At 36.7% G+C, this 18448-nt stretch overlaps 1 protein-coding gene and 1 long non-coding RNA gene across 51 annotated transcripts in view; both read right to left on the bottom strand.

Moving 5' to 3' along the window:
* Positions 1 to 18448, bottom strand: part of ADGRL3 (adhesion G protein-coupled receptor L3) — an 812688-nt gene that overhangs the window by 216638 nt on the left and 577602 nt on the right. The gene's annotated exons all lie outside the window — the stretch shown is intronic.
* LOC146400822 (uncharacterized) lies at positions 1329 to 8138 on the bottom strand. Its single transcript, XR_014812615.1, has 2 exons — positions 5949 to 8138; positions 1329 to 5883 (listed from the first exon to the last, which is right to left on the bottom strand). It is a non-coding gene; the product is annotated as an uncharacterized LOC146400822 (long non-coding RNA).

The raw sequence follows: 18448 nt of genomic DNA, 5'->3' as shown, positions 1-18448 counted from the left end.
AGAAGTGGAATCTTAAACTAGTCAACCTGGAATCACCTGATCAACACTAGTTAGATGATGTGCCTAACAGACCCCTATCATCCCATAAAGGAAAGTGGCCTTGCAACAACCATAACTTCTGTGCCTCCACCCCACTCTACCTAAAAGAGTCTCTCTCTCTCTCTCTCTTTTTTTTTTTTTTTTTTTTTTTTTTTGGTCTTTTTAGGGCCACACCTGAAGCATATCGAAGTTTCAAGGCTACAGGTCTAATTGGAGCTGTATCTGCAGGCCTACACCACAGCCACAGCAATGCAGGATCTGAGCTGCATCTGCGACCTGCATCACAGCTCACAGCAATGCAGGATCTGAGCTGCATCTGTGACCTGCATTGCAGCTCACAGCAACACTGGATCCTTAAACCACTGAGTGAGGCCAGGGACAGAACTGTGTCGTCATGGATGCAAGTTGGTTTTGTTAGCAGTGAGCCAGGATGGGAACTCCTCCACATTCTCATCTTTCCTGTTTTCCCCACTCCACCTCCCAGATCTCCACAATAGCAAATCACTCAGTCAGCACAAACCTTACACTAAGTGACTCTGAAGACCATTTTGTATTCGTCTTACCAGCATTCAATTCATATTTTGTAAGAGATCATTTTCTTTTCTCTAGACACTTAGACTCATAAATAAATGTAAGTTAGTACAAGAGCCTTTTATTTTTCAATAAACTGAACCAACCCCTTTATCTCCTCCACAATAAAATATAACAAAGGGAAGAAATTAAATGAATCAGCATCTTCAGACCTTTTCTTAAAGATGAAAGGCACAGATTTTTTTTTCACTTCCAACCAGAGAAGTTATAGTTTTTCTTGTGTTAAAACTTCGTTCATTACTATAACACAGAGTTGGTGATCCTTCAACTTTTCTATTGTAAGACCCTCAATACATATTTATATATTAGATATGTACATCTATATTTAACCAAAGTGACTCAATTATACACACTGATAAGTAATTCTAATTGACTTCATGTAAGTAAAATTTGAAGTTTCAACAGGTAGAAGAATGGTCTTGAATATACCTGCCTGACAATCTTACATTAAATAAGCTGCCATGAGAAACCTATAAAACTTTCCTGTTTATTTCTGTTTCCTTTTTTTTTAGGTAGAAGAATGGTCTTGAATATACCTGCCTGACAATCTTACATTAAATAAGCTGCCATGAGAAACCTATAAAACTTTCCTGTTTATTTCTGTTTCCTTTTTTTTTTTAATAGAGCTAGGTTCATATTCAAGTAATTTTAAACCACTGTAACACACTTAAAATAGCTTTCAGAAATTATTCACAAGATTTTTTTTTATTTTAAACTTGATATTTAATTTTGTTCAAAGTGATTTATGAACACATTTCTTCCTCTCTCCCCATGACAGAATCCATCATGTGAAATTATTTCTAAATATCATCCCAGTGTGGTTTATGTTTAGCTATAGCTTGGGATATGGGTAATGTGATCTACGGTAATTAGGCTTTGATGAGAAACAAACAAATTTTATCAATAAAAAGCAACACAGTTCTAAAGCTTACTCCTAACTGTATACAGTACATCATGACAAGTGGATTTCAGTTCACTTCATTTTACTTTAAAATAATAATGCTGAAAAGCTTTTGCACAGCAAAGGAAACCAAAAAGAAAACAAATAGACAACTTACAGAATGGGAGAAAATACTTTCAAATGATACAACTGATAAGGGCCTCTAGAATATACAAGCAACTTAGACAACTCAACAGCAAAAAAGCCAACAACCCAATGGAAAAATGGGCAAAAGACCTGAATAGACATTTTTCCAAGGAAGATGTACAGATGGCCAAAAAGCACTTGAAACAATGCTCAACATCACTGATTAGTAGAGAAATGCAAAACAAAACTACTACAAGATACCACCTCACACCAGTCAGAATGGACATCATTAATAAGTCCACAAATAACCAATCCTGGAGGGGGGTGTGAAGAAAATGGAACCCTCCTGCACTGTTGGTGGGAATGTAAGCTGGTACAACCACTGTGGAGAACATTACGGAGGTACCTTAGAAAACTCTACGTACAACTACCATTTGACCCAGGAATCGCACTCTTGGGCATATATCCTGACAAAACTTTCCTTAAAAAAGACACATGCACTCACATGTTCATTGCAGCTCTATTCACAATAGCCAAGACATGGAAACAACCCAAATGTCCATCAACAGATGATTAGATTAGGAAGATATGGTATATATACACAATGGAATACTACCCAGCCATAAAAAGAACAAAATAATGCCATTTGCAGCAACATGGATGGAATTAGAGACTCTCATACTGAGTGAAATAAATCAGAAAGAGAAAGACAAAGACCATATGATATCACTTATATCTGTAATCTAATATAGGCCACAAATGAACCTTTCCACATAAAAGAAAATCATGGACTTGGAGGATAGACTTGTGGTTGCCAAGGGGGGAGGGGGAGGAATGGGGTGGATTGGGAGCTTGGGGTTAGTGGATGCAGACTATTGCCTTTGGACTGGATTAGCAATGAGATCCTACTGTGTAGCACTGGGAACTATGTCTAGTCACTTATGATGGAGCATGATAATGTGAGAAAATGGAATGTGTACATGTGCGTGTAACTGGGTCACCATGCTGTACAGTAGAAAAAAAAATTGTATTGGGGAAATAATAAAAATTTTTTTAAATAAAAAATAAAATAAAATAATAATGCAAGAAATTCCCCTAAACCCTACCTCTGGCAAATAACAATTAACCGACAACATGTGTGATTTTTTCTTCCTAGAAGGCAATGATGACTGTTTCTTTTTAAAGTGTTTCCAAAGAGATGCTAGTATTTTGCAACTTTTATCATATCTGTAATGACTATAAAAAATGTGTTACTGTTTGGAATCTTTTCCAGAGTTCCCGCTCTAGCACTTAAGAGCTGCATAACCCTGGTGAGTTACCTCATTTCCTCTAAGCCTCAGCTTCTTATTTCTGTAATGAGGCTGAAGAGACCTACCTTCCCAAGTTTCCTTAAGAATTAGAAATAACCTATGCAAAGCACCAAACAGTGTACTAGACTTAAAATTGCCATTCAGTCAGTGGTGACCTTTCTTGTTCTGATTTTATTTGCTAATAGCATTTCTAAAGATATTTCCTAAGTCTTGGATTTCAATTTTTCTTTTATTATTCAGTATTACTCCTACAGTTACAGCTGGATAGAAGCTGAGTAAAAGTCATATTTTAAATTATGTGTTTATAAAGGCAAAGATTTTACATGACAGAATAAATGGAAATCACTTACTAATTTTTTTCTTAATAGAGAATACATCAAAAAGTTCCACAGAAGTAAATTTGTTTCATGATAAATACAGTCATTTAAAAATGAAATGTTAATAAGTACTAAAATAAGCATTCATGAATAATATTTTTATTCAAGGAAAAATATTAGCATAAGGAAGACATTTGGGTTTTACAAGTCTCTTGATTTAAAATAATGGACACTTCAGATTCATACAGTTTTAGAAATGCATAATGTCCTCAATATCACAATTCAAATTTGATGGTAAAATGAACAAGAGACTATAACATTTCATATCAATCATCAAACACTGTCTATACTAAATCACGAACAAAAAAAGAAGGAAAAAACTTCAGTGGATTTTATAAAGGAAACAATGCACTTAAATTGTTTCCATGTAGCTTTTACAGCTTTATGACTCCAAAGTTTCAATTATTTGCATCACAAATATTATACAAGTACACACAATAATGAGTTTCTATAGTTTAATAGGAAACTAGTTATATAATGTTTTTCTCAGAGGTCATAGAATTTGGAGCTTTAATGCAATGAGTAGTTTTTCTAGTTTAGAAAATGAAAAGAGATTAAGTCACAACCTATTAGAAACACAGAAAAGGAATAAAACCAGTGAAAGTGTGAATTCTCAAACATTTGTGTCATTTTTCTTTAGATTAGGTATTCCTTGATGTCTACAAATAAATCTAATTATTGTTATCAAATTCCCAGCAGTTTAAAGGACCTGATTTAATAATGGTTCTAATTATACCCAAGAGAGAAAAAAGACCTGCTTACATTTTAGAATTATTCCTTTTCTTGCCAACTGAAAGCAACTTATATTTTGCTGCCCTAAAATGGATGCTATATCTTAAAGTTTTCTACTGAATTCAATGAACATTTATTGAGTGATTAGTGTTCAAGGTCAGATTTGTAAATATCATTATTCATAGCCTTTTCATTGCGATTGCACACACCTTGAAACAAGTATAATTAGGCCACAGCCTTCCTCCATGTTGCTATTACAAGCTACTGTTACACTATTTTATACCATGTGCTATTTCATTAAAATTTTTTAAAAGATTTTTACTTTTATTAACATTTTCTCTTTTCTTGTTAAACATTTAAAATATTTCTTCATGTATTTTCCTGAATTTGCTTTGTCTTAGCAGAAGTTAAGCCCAATTTCTGCACGTAGGATGACTAAAGCTACCTGCTAATGCGGATTTTAAAGATCGTAATTACAGCTGGAAACACAGAGGCAAAGTTCTCACCTTTGCACATTTTTAAAAAATGTAGTTGAATCAAGTGCACTTACAAGAATTATGCTAGTTATTTTACATAAAATTTCAGGGTAACTCATATTTTTGCTACCACCTATATATCATGATATATGGTTCTAATCTTATCTCAGTCTTAGCAAAATAACATGAATTTGAAGATATGGATTCAAATAAACGCATTTTTTTCTTCTAATTTCCGGGTGGTAACATTTCTTAATAATTTTCACTTTGTACAAAAAAACACTGAAGGTCTTACCTGAAGCCACAACAGGGAATATATATGGCTCTACATAAACGTGATGCTCAGAAAGGTGAGAAAAACAGTGGTTCTGAACCAGTCAAGAGATTATAAAACCAGGTTTTCCAAAATGATTCTGGATGATGTAAATTTCTGATGCAGCAGACCCAATGAAGCTGTGAGAAAAACAGGTACAAGACGATGGGGAAAGGAAAGGAAATTATCAGAGGTTACTGCCAAGCACCAGCCTGGTAGTTTGGAATAGGCACTAAAGTTCAGTCAGGAAAAGATGTTCAGCATCACTCATTATTAGAGAAATGCAAATCAAAACCACGATGAGGTACCACCTTACACCAGCCAGAATGGCCATCATACAAAAGTCTACAAACAGTAAGTGCTGGAGAGGGTGTGGAGAAAAAGGAACCCTAGTATACTGTTGGTGGGATTGGAAATTGGTGCAACCACTGTGGAAAGCAGTATGGAGATTCCTCAGAAAACTAAACATAGAACTACCATATGACCCAGCAATCCCACTCCTGGGCATCTATCCAGAGAAAACCACGACTCGCAAAGACACATGTACTCCAATGTTCACTGCAGCACTATTTACAATAGCCAAAACATGGAAACAACCTAAATGTCCATTGACAGAGGAGTGGATCCAGAAGATGTGGTACATATACACAATGGAATATCACACAGCCATCAAAAAGAACGAAATACCAGCATTTTTAGCAACATGGATGGACCTAGAAACTATCATACTAAGTGAAGTCAGCCATACAATGAGACACCAACATCCAATGCTTTCACTGACATGTGGAATCTGAAAAAAGGACAGACGGAACTTCTTTGCAGAACAGATGCTGACTCACAGACATTGAAAAACTTATGGTCTCCGGAGGAGACAGTTTGGGGGGTGGGGGGATGTGCTTGGGCTGTGGGATGGAAATCCTGTGAAATCAGATTGTTATGATCATTATACAACTACAGATGTGATAAATTCATTTGAGTAATTAAAAAAAAATGAAAAAATAGAATAAAGTTCAGTCAGCTGTCCAGAGCTTGCCTGGCTCTGGACAGCTGACTGAACTTTATTCTTTTCCTACTGAAGCTCACTCTGTGGGGTCTGGAGTTTTTGGCCAGCCAACTAAGCCTTGATGACAACTTCTCCTTGATTCTGATTACACTGGCCCAAAGATTCAGATCTATAAAGGGCATCAGTCTTGATCAGTTCAACTGGGGCGCTCGCATCCCTGAAGAGTCTCAGCTAGAATCACTCTAAGTCACTTTAGTCAGGGTTTTCATCAAATAAACCTCAACAATATTATTTGGGTTGGTAATTAAAAGATCATCTTCTACAGCCTGGGTCCCTTAATGAGCTTTCTGATCATTCAGTTAGAAGAATACGTCTATTGACCACTAGTGTTTCTAGAAAGCAGAAATCAGAGGCAGCGAGGTCCATGCCAATTAGAAATGTGTCAGTGTGGTGAGGCTTTGCAACTGCATTCTTTCACACTACCAGAGATCTTTATTTCCTTAGGATATTTGAATTAAATGTCTCCCACCCAGCATCTTCTCCTCATTTTTCCTTGATGACATCTTTCAGTTGTTGGAAGACATCCATTTCAAAATGCAGGGTTTCTTTAAGATTATAACGCTAATGAAGAAGGTCATAATATTCGCCCACCTGGTTTCCTGTGTGAGTGCTACCACTCATTACACGGAAAGCTAGAACTGGGTGGAAGACAAGCAGGTCCATAATATTATGATACAGGTGGAAGCTTCTTTTTGGCAGATCCAGCCTTTCAAATAGCCAAAGGCAATCATAATATGGTGCTATTACTAATATAGATTCATTCTCATAATGAACTGATCACAACTTTTTTATCAGTCTGGTAATATTTTCCTGTCTGGACCGTTCATTTTCTTCCTAATCTGGACGGTCCAATAGTTACATTGACAGCCTAATAGCTTTTGAGATTTCTTTTCCCCATGTAGTGGATTGTACCATCATGTTAATCCTTAAGATCCACATTAGACAGCAGTCGAGACATCTCTCAAAGAACTTTTTCATAGATAGTAATTTCAACTGGGAGTCTTCATATGAACTGAGACACTCTAACGGTGATTTTGAAAGTAGATGTAGTGAAGTTCTGACCGTGTTTTCTGAAGTTTAAAGAAAGGGGCCAGAGTGTTCTCCGGATACCAGTATGAACATTAATTCTAAAAAACTGCAAAGCATTGGTTTCCTGGATCTTTTTTTCCCCCTCAGTTTTTCCTTCATAAACTTAAGCTTCTCTCTTCTTTGTGCTCTCCTACATATCCTTTAGGTAATGCCACAGCTGACTGTATACTTGTTTTATGTGGTCCAATGGAGCTTTATCACTATTATTTTTTTGTGGTAAAAACACATAGGATGAACTTTACTTTCAATGAACTTTCAGATGCACAGTACAGTGACGTTAACCATATACATATTGTTGTACCATTGTGGATCTCTGGGGAAAACTTCTGTTTTGTTTCATTTCTTCCCAAGGGCACTGTTGCTTCTTTACACAAAATCAAACTAAAGTTCATAAGTTAAGGGAACTAAAGAATTGTACTATTATTTTAAATAGCTATGTGTATTGACATAAGGGATTATGTATCACATGTGATTCACATTGACCCTCTATAAATTTCATAAATAGAAACAAAACATCTTAGAGTCTAACACTGCAAAAGGATATTGAATTAATTCCGCATGTTTTAAAAAGGGGGCGGTATTGGGAGAAGGAAATTTATAGTAAACGTGACATGAACGGACTGTTCATTTGTATGGCCACTAATTCTGGAGGGCAACTGATCATAAATTAAAATGCCTGACATTCAGTAATAGATGATTATATCTGACATAATGAAGTTATAATGGAAGGTGTTCGCACACTGCTTGACTATTAAGTGGCCATTTATTGTCCCTGCACCAGGTGTGATAGTGATAGGCTATACAAATCATCCAGAAGAAATGTCAAAATAGGCTCCTTTGCTGATAAAGCACCACACATGTTTATTAATATAGCAGCTTGTCTTAGAACTGGCCCATCTGCTCATTCAAAACAAATCTTTTTCCTATAAATATTTCAATGTTAAGAGCATGACCCCTAGTAATAGTTTTAGAGTAATAAGAGCAGAAAGTGAAGAGGATACAAAGAAAAATAGTCAGAGCTTAAATAAAACTGTTTGCTCTTTCTTTTACCTTAGATGTGTTTAACAGAAGAAAGGGTGGAGAGGTAGTTTTTAATGTGGCATTTGCCTTAGATTAGTGCCGCCTGAGTGTAGGCCATCAGAAGCAGTCCAGGCTCCAGCTGCTGCTGGTGCCAAGTGGGAAATGGCAAATTTCACCAATGTTTTCAAAATACACATTTCAGTAAAGTGCAAAATGAAGTACTCAATTAAGAAATTCTCCAGAGCATTAACTCATATGCATTTAAACTTATCAGACTATGATTATAACTGGATAGATTTTATAAAAAAAATACTGTGGATTTTGGGGGAGGGGTGTTAAAATTATGAGGATTTGCTCCTAAAAACTTTTATATAAAATATCAACATCACATTTTTATATAACAAGGAAAAACAACAGGAGCAAAATTTGAATGTTTATTCCCTCTTTTTTTTTTTTTTTTAAACTTTAAGAAATCTGAAGTACAAGGCTAAGACATTTTTCCATCTGGTACTCCAGGTTTTATGTGCTTGCAGTGCAGCCTGAACACTCTGTGTTCTGTCTTCAAGAATGATTTTATCTAACAAAAAAACAAGTATGCCCTGAGGTGCCCCTTGCAAATGAACACACACATTTGAAATGAAGAAGTACAATTGTTCAAAAGAGTAAAACAAAGGAAAGGCATGGACCATTTGGTGACCAGAAGTGGTTTTCACTCTATAGCCCTGGCTTCATTTATTCATTCATTAAAACCTAAATAAAGTTTGGCAGGCATGCCTTCTGGGTTCCAGGAAGGAACTTTATCAGACTGAGTATCACATAAATCCACCAGTCATACTCTTCTAAATAAATTACATCTTGGGATAACTAACCACCTGGTGACCAAAAGGCCAATTCAATTACCTGTAAAAGGCTAAAGGTGTCAGACACCCCTGAAATTATTTTTCTCATCTCCCACAGACTGAAAGGACATGATTTCCAATCATATTTCATATTATATGTAATTTCCAAGAATTAATAATGGGTGATCTTTAGTGTGAACATGAATTTCCCTTGTCTTCCAGGACAATATCAATAGTCACCCCAGTTATTCAAATTAGAAATCAAGGACTCGGGAGTTCCCATTGTGGCTCAAGGGTAAAGAACCCACCTAATATCCATGAGGATATGGGTTTCATCCCTGGCCGTGCTTAGTTGGTTAAGGATCCAGCGTCAACGTAAGCTGTGGTGTAGGTCACAGACATGGCTTGGATCCTATAGTGCTGTGGCATAGGCATAGGCAGGCAGCTGTAGCTCTGATTCAACCCCTAGCCTAGGAACTTCCACATGCCGCAAGTACGGCCCAAAAATAAAAGCAAAGAAAAAGAAATCAATGACTTATTTTTATTTTTTCTCTTTCAATATTCCCAAGCAATCATCCCATCCTATTATGCTTTAACTGCAGCATCTGTGAACCCATCCTGTCTTTATTACCATTGCTACTATCTTTAAGTCTGTCTGCACTCTCAAGAATCCTTTCTTGAAATAGTCTACTAATTCTCTCTGCTCCCAATGCATCCTAAGCACTGGGGTTAGCATTTCTATGTAAAATAGTGGTATGTATGTATATATTTTATTGAAGTATTGCTGATTTACAATGTCATGCTAGTTTTAGGTATACAGCACAGTTCTTTTTCAGGTTCTTTTCCCTCATAAGTTATTACAAAATATTGAGTATAGTTCCCAGTGCTACACAGCAAGACCTTGTTGATTATCTATTTTATACAGAGTAGTGTGCACCTGTTAATCCCACCTTCCTAATTTATCCCTCCCCAACCCTTCTTTCCCCTTTGGTAATAACCAAAGTTTGTCTTCTATGTCTGAGACTCTTCTTGCTTAAACAGGTCAATATCCAAGGTACTCAGGTGGGCTTGGCAAATGCAATGATTTCAGGGGTCATCTATTAGCAGTCAATGCCCTCATTCCCTGAAGGAATTGTAACCCTCAGGCTTTGGTTGGAATACAGGCATGAGTTCCCTCAGGTCCTGCTTCTAAAGGGCTCAGCAAATTCTTCTGCTACTTCTGCATCAGAGAAGCCACACATTACTCAAAGGCCAGTAACTTGGACAGTGGAAGGGAAAGAAGGAAAAAGAAGCTTGAGAAAATTTAAGTGACAACAAGGAAATCTCTCAATTAAAGTTAAATAAAGGTGCCATCTAAATAAAGAAACAAATAAATAATAAAAAAGGCAACATCAACATGACTGAATTTACCTCTTTCTGTGCCATTTTCCAACCTGTAGCTAGAATCATCTATTAAAAATCAAAATCAGATTTGCTGTGTAGGAATTCTTTGGGGATCCTCAAAGCTCTTTTAATAAAATCCAAATTCTTTTCGTGGCCTACAAGGCTGACCAAGGATTCTTTGCTGGACCAAACTTAAATTAGACTCCTGAATCTTTGGGGTCTATCTGTGTACATTCTTGTCAATCCAGGTTTAGCAAGGTCCCTGCTAAGCTGGTTTAACAAGAACCACCCTCCGCCCCAATATCTGATCATCCCCCTCTGTCACCACCCCTCGGGGATGTCCCATCACCCTGCCTGGCCTCAGCAAGAATCTGATCCAGCTGATTCCAGAATCTCCCTCATCCCTGATGCTTCCTCTTAGAATTTTCCATTTCCTGCCCCTGCCCTGTTTCTTGCTTATACATTCCCACTTGTTCATGCTGTATTTGGAGTTGTTGATGCCCCTTCTATACCAAGGTCTTCATTCCCCTATTGCAACAGCTCTGGGCGGGGGAGGAGTTGGGGGGGGGGGGGAATCACTTTTTACCACTTTAACTAGTGTCCAGCTCTGGTTTTTCCTTGAAAAGGCCCCACATACTCTGAGTCCTGACTAAATCCCCAGTCCCAGTCCTCTTCTCACTACATTCCAGAATTTGTCATGCCCACTTGTTTGTTAAAGTTTTTGTTTCTTTCATTTGTCTAGAGTGTATGTTTCAGAACAGAAGTCCTTTTTTTTGCTATTTAGGGCCTCACCCTCAGCATGGTCCAAATCAGAGCTGCAGCTGCTGGCCTACGCCACAGCCACAGCCACAGCCACAGCCACACCAGATGCAAGCTGCATCTGTGACGGACACTACAGCTCACGGCAACACCGGATCCTTAACCCACTGAGAGTGGCCAGGGATAAAACGCACATTCTCATGAATACTAGTCAGGTTCGTTACCACTGAGCCACAACAGGAACTCTGAGAACGGAAGTCTTGACAGACCTGTGAACTGCAGGTGTCATCAATGCCTGGCACATGTGAGGCCCTGGTCAGTACATGCTTAGTGAACAAGTGAATAAACACACCAGGACATTCCCACTCCAGGGCCTTTGATTAGACATCCTTTAACTTCCATCATGGCTAACTCATTTTCAGGCTTCACAGCCAGCTTGGTAGTCACCTCCTTAAGAGGCTTCTCTTTGACTGCCCACCTTACACACCTAATCAGAACCCAGTCACCCCCAGGCCTGTTTACACCTGACCCTCTGTTCGCCTCTCCACTCCTGGATCAAGGCCGACTTTTCTCTTGTGTACATCACTGCACTGCCTTCTCCTGTAGAGTGTTTGGCACATAGAAGGCATTCACTAGAGTATAGTCACATGGAAATTAATTTGACTTAAATTCAACCATACACACTCAAAAATGATTTGAGGGAAGAAAGCATGTGCCATTTTAACAACAAGCACAGGACCCTCAGTGAGCAGAGGAACCGAGCTGTCTTCCCACATCGCTCGTCATGTAAGTAGCTTCACTCCTAAAGGAGATTGGGGGTGTTTTTAATTCACATTGTCTAATATTGAGAAATAAAGAACTTTTGGATAACCATATTCTATGGATAATTTTGAGGATTTCAAGGTTGGTTTTGTTTTAGCCTTACCCTTCTTTTATTTATTTTATTTTATTTTATTTTTTTTGTCTTTTCTAGGGCCGCTCCCACAGCATATGGAGTTTCCTAGGCCAGGGGTCAAATTGCAGCTGTAGCCGCCAGCCTACACCACAGCCACAGCAACGCTGGATCCTTATCCCACTGAGTGAGGCCAGGGATCGAACCCGCAACCTCATGGTTCCTAGTCGGATTCGTTAACCACTGAGCCACAACAGGAACTCCGGCCTTACCCCTTAACTTTAGAATCTAACTCATGCATAAGATGCAACTGCAGAGAAAATATCTGTTGAACACCAAGTGAAAATTAGTCTTTCAGGAGAGCACAAAGAAAAGCTCTGACACATAGTTTGAGATTTTCAGTGTACAGCATTCACAGGGAAAATATGGTTATTTTAAGTATGAAACTGTATCATAATTAGGCCAATAGGATTTAAGGAAGATAAGAACATTGCAAACTCTCTTGAAGACTTAACTTTCTTGATTTTCCCATGTAGGAGCTATACTGAGTTTTGGACTAGAGCCATCAAGATTGCTGCTAAATTATGTTAACCAAGATTTGTATAGCATTCTATAGTTTTTGAAGAACTTCTACATATAGTATCACATTTGGTATTTGATACTCAAACAATCTTAGGAAAGAGGTTGTTGCTGTGGTAATGAGATTTGTCCCTGATCATATGGTGAGCAGATTAAGATTATTCCAAATCCAAGGATTAGAACCTAAGCCGCCTACTTCTGTGTGCTTCCACCAAGGAGAATCTGGTGTCAAACTTAACAGAAGCACTTGCTCCAGTGAGGAAAACTGATTTTTTTTTTTTTTTGCTGGACTCTTAAGAACTGGAAATAACTACTGGACACAGGGCTAAAACCAACAAACAGAAAAGTGCTTTTGAGTATTGAGGGAGCCAAGTGCCTCTTAGTGTGAAGGCAATGCTATTTGGGGTATTATGGGATGAGTAACACCCAAAGTCAAAGCTTCCCACACATAAGCATATGCCTTTCAGACAAAGGAAACAGTATCCCCATTCTCCTCATTCTGTGACATGTTAGTGAATGTGGTTCCTGTAATGGTCTCAACATCCACCATCCAGGTGCAAAAGACTAATCTAGAGAAAAGAGATCTTATCTAAGGCAAATTACTCTAAAAGTAGAAGACATTCAAAATTTCAAGGATTTACCATATGTTTTATGTGTATCACACCTATCTTGTAAATCTGCCATCAAGTAGTCAAGTTAGAACTGTCCTACCCAGAAGGTACTCCTGAGTAGTGGGGGGGGGGGCATATGTTGTCTAAACAGTTGGAAGCAGCAGGTCTGGGTTTTCAGCAGGTGGGGATGATGGGACTGTTTCATGTGGAGGTGAAGCTGACTCTTCTTCACCCCACCAGACTCTAGTCCTGGCAACTAACATAACTATCAGCCAGCTCTCTGCTCCAGCAGTAAGGTAATTATTTTGAGTATACAGTTATAACATTACTTTTGATGAATACATAAATAATAACCATTTTGGGAAAACAATGTTGAAAAACACAAAAAATAGAACACATCACAAAGTGTAACAATATTTAGTACACTAATTTGTATGCAATTTTAAAAACATCATCAGAATACCCGACCCCTTTTTTTTTTGGTATTATTTTAGATACCTTTTTTGAGAGGAACAGCAAGATTCTTCTTTTGTTTTTCTTTTTAGGGTCACACTTGTAGCATATGGAAGTTCCCAGGCTAGCTAGGGGTCGAATGGGAGCTACAGCTGTCAACCTACACCACAGCTCACACCCACACCAGATCCTTAACCCACTGAGTGAAACCAGGGATTGAATCCGCATCCTCATGGATACTAGCCATGTTCATTACCATTGAGCCACAATGGGAACACCCACAAGATATTTTTTGAGAAGATTAAAGGGTAGTAAAACAAAGATATTCTATTTTAAAGGAAAAAATAATTGACATAAAAATGTGTCACTGGGCAGCAAAAAGTACCTAAGTGTTCAAACTACATGTGTAATACTGTGTTCTGGAGACTGAATAATGGAAATGGTGAGGAAGTTTTTAAAAAATACTACAGATGGTCAAATATCCCATCCCTTGCTAGAGGAAGGGTCCATTAATAAATACTTGCTATAGTTGCTATACTTTGGAAAATAAGTTACAGTTCCTTTTGGATAAATGAAAAACTGCCATACCAGATTTTATAGATGCCTGGGTTTGAATCCTGGCTCCAGGATTTAATACTTGTCTGACCTTTATGAAGTTAAAATTCTCCAGGTCTCCATGTCCCATTTTTTTTTTTAATTCACAAAGTTAAAATAATACTACCTGATTCATGGGATTCAGAAAAATAATGAAGTAATAACCCATGTTGAGTGCTTAGAATAGAGCTTAAGACAAATAGTAGCTGTAAACATCGTGTTCATACCACATCACCTTAAAAAAGTGGTTCTATTGGAATATCCTGAGGAATACTATGATTGGCTCTTTTTGAGAAATGGGAGAGAGGGGATCATATGGATAATTTTTAGCTTGAACATATGATCTAAAGTTAATTTGCATAATCAATGCTAGCTATTATTATTACTGTTATGATTATTATTGACTAGCAATAGTGTAAAAAGTTGTGACATCTACAAAATACTAAATATTTCCTCTCTGAACAAGATAAAGCATCTATACTCCCATTTATGTGAACGAGACTAGAACCAAAATAAGACAAAGATAAGGAGGTACTGGGACTTCATAGCAATGTTAAGAGAGCTGGGCCAGTGAGCAATCAGGAGGGCAGAGAGCCAGGTGGGGAGGTGTGGGCAGTAAAGTTCAGAGAACTGAACCTTGATCATAGTAGCTTCCTAGAGAGAGCCTCACCCCAGAGACTTCCCTTGCCTTAAACAACAGCTCTGTGGAGGAACCATGACATTCAAGCCAAGGATAACAGATCAGTGGATCTGCCATCAGGCATGTTGAGTCTGTGGGAGAATGTTCCCATCACAAGGGCATCAAGTTTCTACTTAATTCCCTTTGAGTACTAAGAATATCAGCCCATCAGCCAATGGCGAAATAGAATTCCAACAAGCTCTCTTTTCATTCAGGCTCACTCAGAGATCACAAAGACAAGTGGACTAGGAACCTAAGGTGATAAACTAACAGAAAGTACTACTCTCTGGAATAATTATTCTCAACACATGAATTATATTCCACAAGATACCTGCAGGAGTGTGCTAAATTATTTCAAATGACAAATGCTGGATTTTAAACAATAATTTATATTTGGAAAGTATGTTGCAAATTATAAAACCTTCCTGCTTAATTACTAACAATACTGAATAAAGAGTACATTTTACCATGGAGCTTAGAAATAATTTCAATTAAATTAAACCCAAATTTAATGATTATGTTACAGTATTATAGTAGTATGCTTGATGCTAGAAATAAAATGATGATGGCCAATAAGCAGGAATGAAAAAAAGTGATAGGATCCTTATAAAACTGAAAGAAACAATGTGTAGAAAATTTTTTCCTTGTGTCTGATGAGATACACCTTTAATGAATGCCCATGGTGTTTACCATTGATAATAACAAGCTATACACTCTGCCTGTCTCTTATAGGTGTTCACAGTATATTTAAACACAGCAAAATAAAAAAAAAATGTTTGGCATTTGCAAGCGTAGGAAAAGCGTGTTTATTTAACATGGTCAAAGCATTCTGTTATATGCAAGTTTAATTATTATCCTTAGGTAAAGGGTGGATAAGCTAGGGAATTGTTTTACCATATAATATCTGCTAACCAGGTAAGTTAGAAAAACACCATCACAGCACATTAAAGAACAAGCCTGGGCACTCCTCAATAAGAACACCAGATGTCTTGTTCCTATTTTAGTCAATTTCAAACATTTCTATATTTCACTAAATAATATCATGTGCCAACATCTTGAATTTGTGATGCTATAACTTTGGCTATAGACTATTTTTAATATAGATGTACCAGGCAGGACCATCTGTTTATTTTGAACTTAAAAAAATATTTTCAGTGTATGGATTTGCTGAATGTAATTCAGTTTGCACGTGAAACTTAATGCCTGGCATTATTTTAGTTCATTGATTATCTGCCAATGGAATCATGTTTATATTATGCATCTTATTATAGAAAAAGATTTAAAAAATAGTTTTTCACACATGCCCAAGTAGTTTAGTCTTTTCTCGAGGTATAAACTGTAACTCAGCAATTTGCAAATATATTAATTAGCATTTAGTACTAGCCTTCTGATCAGGTATATGTTCCTACCCAAAGGAAGATTATATTAAAATACTATACAAAATGAATACAATACTATTTTCACTAGCTTTATTCCACTGGTTTACCATATTGGAAGGTGGAATTATCTGGTAACTGTCACATTTTTATGTACCACAATATTTAAAATATGATTCTTAGTAATATAAATGGAGGATTTTTTTTCAGAAGTTAATGTCTTTTCTTGGTTATTGACAAATTATCTCAGTTGAATTGCTAGTGATGATGTGAGGAATTCATAGGTAGGGTTCTAACATTGACTGCTAAGGCTGTCGATAAATTATATAGAAATATAGAAATACAATGAAACCAAACCAAAACTGAAAACAAAACTACAGAGTTTCAGCTGAAGGGTGTGCTCCAACTGGTGTATTTGAGTCCCAATATTCGTCTCTGCTTAGGATTCTGATTGAGCCTCCAAAGCCAACTCCCACCCAAAAACACCTTCATTGAATGGTTCTGCCTGTAATTTAGACATAATTCTGGGTAGGATATTTTGTGAGTAGTTAGAAAGCAAAATAAAGGCGGGGGGAAAGGATCCTAGGTGAGGACACATGATCTTCAAAACTGCAACCCTTAATAAGCCCTCCTAAGAATTCCATTGTGCTTATTTACAAATCTGCTACAAATTTACCAAAGTGGGCTTTTATTTCCAGTTATAATATACAAAATTGGGAAATATGTCTAAAAAGCATGTAGAACCTATTTGAATACAGAATAATCAATTCCATTAAATTAAGTATAAAATTGTGACAAACTTTTTTTAATAATGAAAGGTTTAAAAATAATAGTGCTTCTAGATGAAGCTACTTTTTTAAAGTCCTGATTAATGAGATGTATGGTGAGAAAAATTACTATAATGGTGAATGCTGATTCAGGATCTTATTTTTATTAAGTAGTTTATAGTGAGGGCTGTGCCTATTTTTCTATTTATAGTGGCAGCTCTGGTTAATTACCTTGTAATGTATTGTGACATTAATGCACTAGTAAACTACTAGAATTTACACCCTTATTCAGTAATAAAATCTGTAAATTGAAGAATGCATATAAAGCTATCATAGGCATAAATTATGTGACCAAATGCTATGTATGATCACATTAGATTTAAAGAATAGAATTTCTCAAATTTACTTATCAGTGGGTAAGTGCTACTGAATTTATATACTTCAGCTGCTTTGAAAAGTAGATTTCAACATTTTACTCAAAGTTATTTGGTAACCTGCTACTACATTTTCCATACGCTTACTAAGAGTATGTTGGTCACAATTAAAGTGCACAAAACCAAAGAAGAAATATACTATGACAAACAGATGCATCAGTTTCACAAAATAGTTTCTCCCTAAAAAAAAAAAAAAAAAAAAAAAAAGAGAGAGTAAAAGTGAAAGAACCCAGGAGAACTAAAAGGAGGTAGGAAGGTGACCTGCAGGTTAAAACCAAAATGACTCATAGGTTACACAGAACTTAAAGGGACAAAAAAGGATTGAATATGTCATATATGTATATTTTAGACAATAATTATGCAATCATTTTTAAAAATAGAGGTTTAAAACACAATTCCAAAGTTACCAATAATTAGTACACTGTCTCAAATATCCAAAGCACAATAACTCTTAAAAAAAAAAGTACCAAGTAATCCAAAATATTTCAGATGAGGGCTGAATAAAATGGCAAAATACCTGAAGCGAATTGATACGTAATTATACATTACATAAGTCATGCTCTCTACTGAAAAATTCCCTGTGCTAATATTGATAACTATATTAATACATTTTAATGTTTAGGTTTTGTATTTCTCTCTTGATGGCTATCAAAAACATTAAGCATGAATTTCCTATACAAATAGTCAAGTCTGTCAAATGCACATGGAATTAATAGATAAAGCAATAATTCCTAACCCATGGACATGAATGCACGTGGAAATTGGAATAGGAAGGGAAGGAGAAAGAACACAGAGGGCAGTAGGTCAGTGGGGGCAGGAGCATCAAGACGCGGGCAGCTGTCATTCTCAACACATAAAATTATAGGAAAAATAGACACAGGGAACTCATGATGGAGCATGGTGGAGGATAATGTGAAAGAAAGAATGTATCTATGTATGACTGGGTCACTTTGTTGTGCAGTAGAAATTGACAGAACATGGTAAATCAACGATAATGGAAAAATTAAAATCATCATCAAATAGAAAAGTAAATAAAAGAAAAATA

This window comes from Sus scrofa, chromosome 8 (assembly GCF_054392235.1).
Source record: "Sus scrofa isolate SSC_HxYL_T2T_F1_AM1 chromosome 8, Sscrofa_HxYL_maternal_Yorkshire_Landrace_v2.0, whole genome shotgun sequence".
Taxonomy (NCBI): Eukaryota; Metazoa; Chordata; class Mammalia; order Artiodactyla; family Suidae; genus Sus; species Sus scrofa.
The sequence above is the reverse complement of the archived record's forward strand: the minus strand, read 5'-3'. Positions and strand labels throughout refer to the sequence as shown.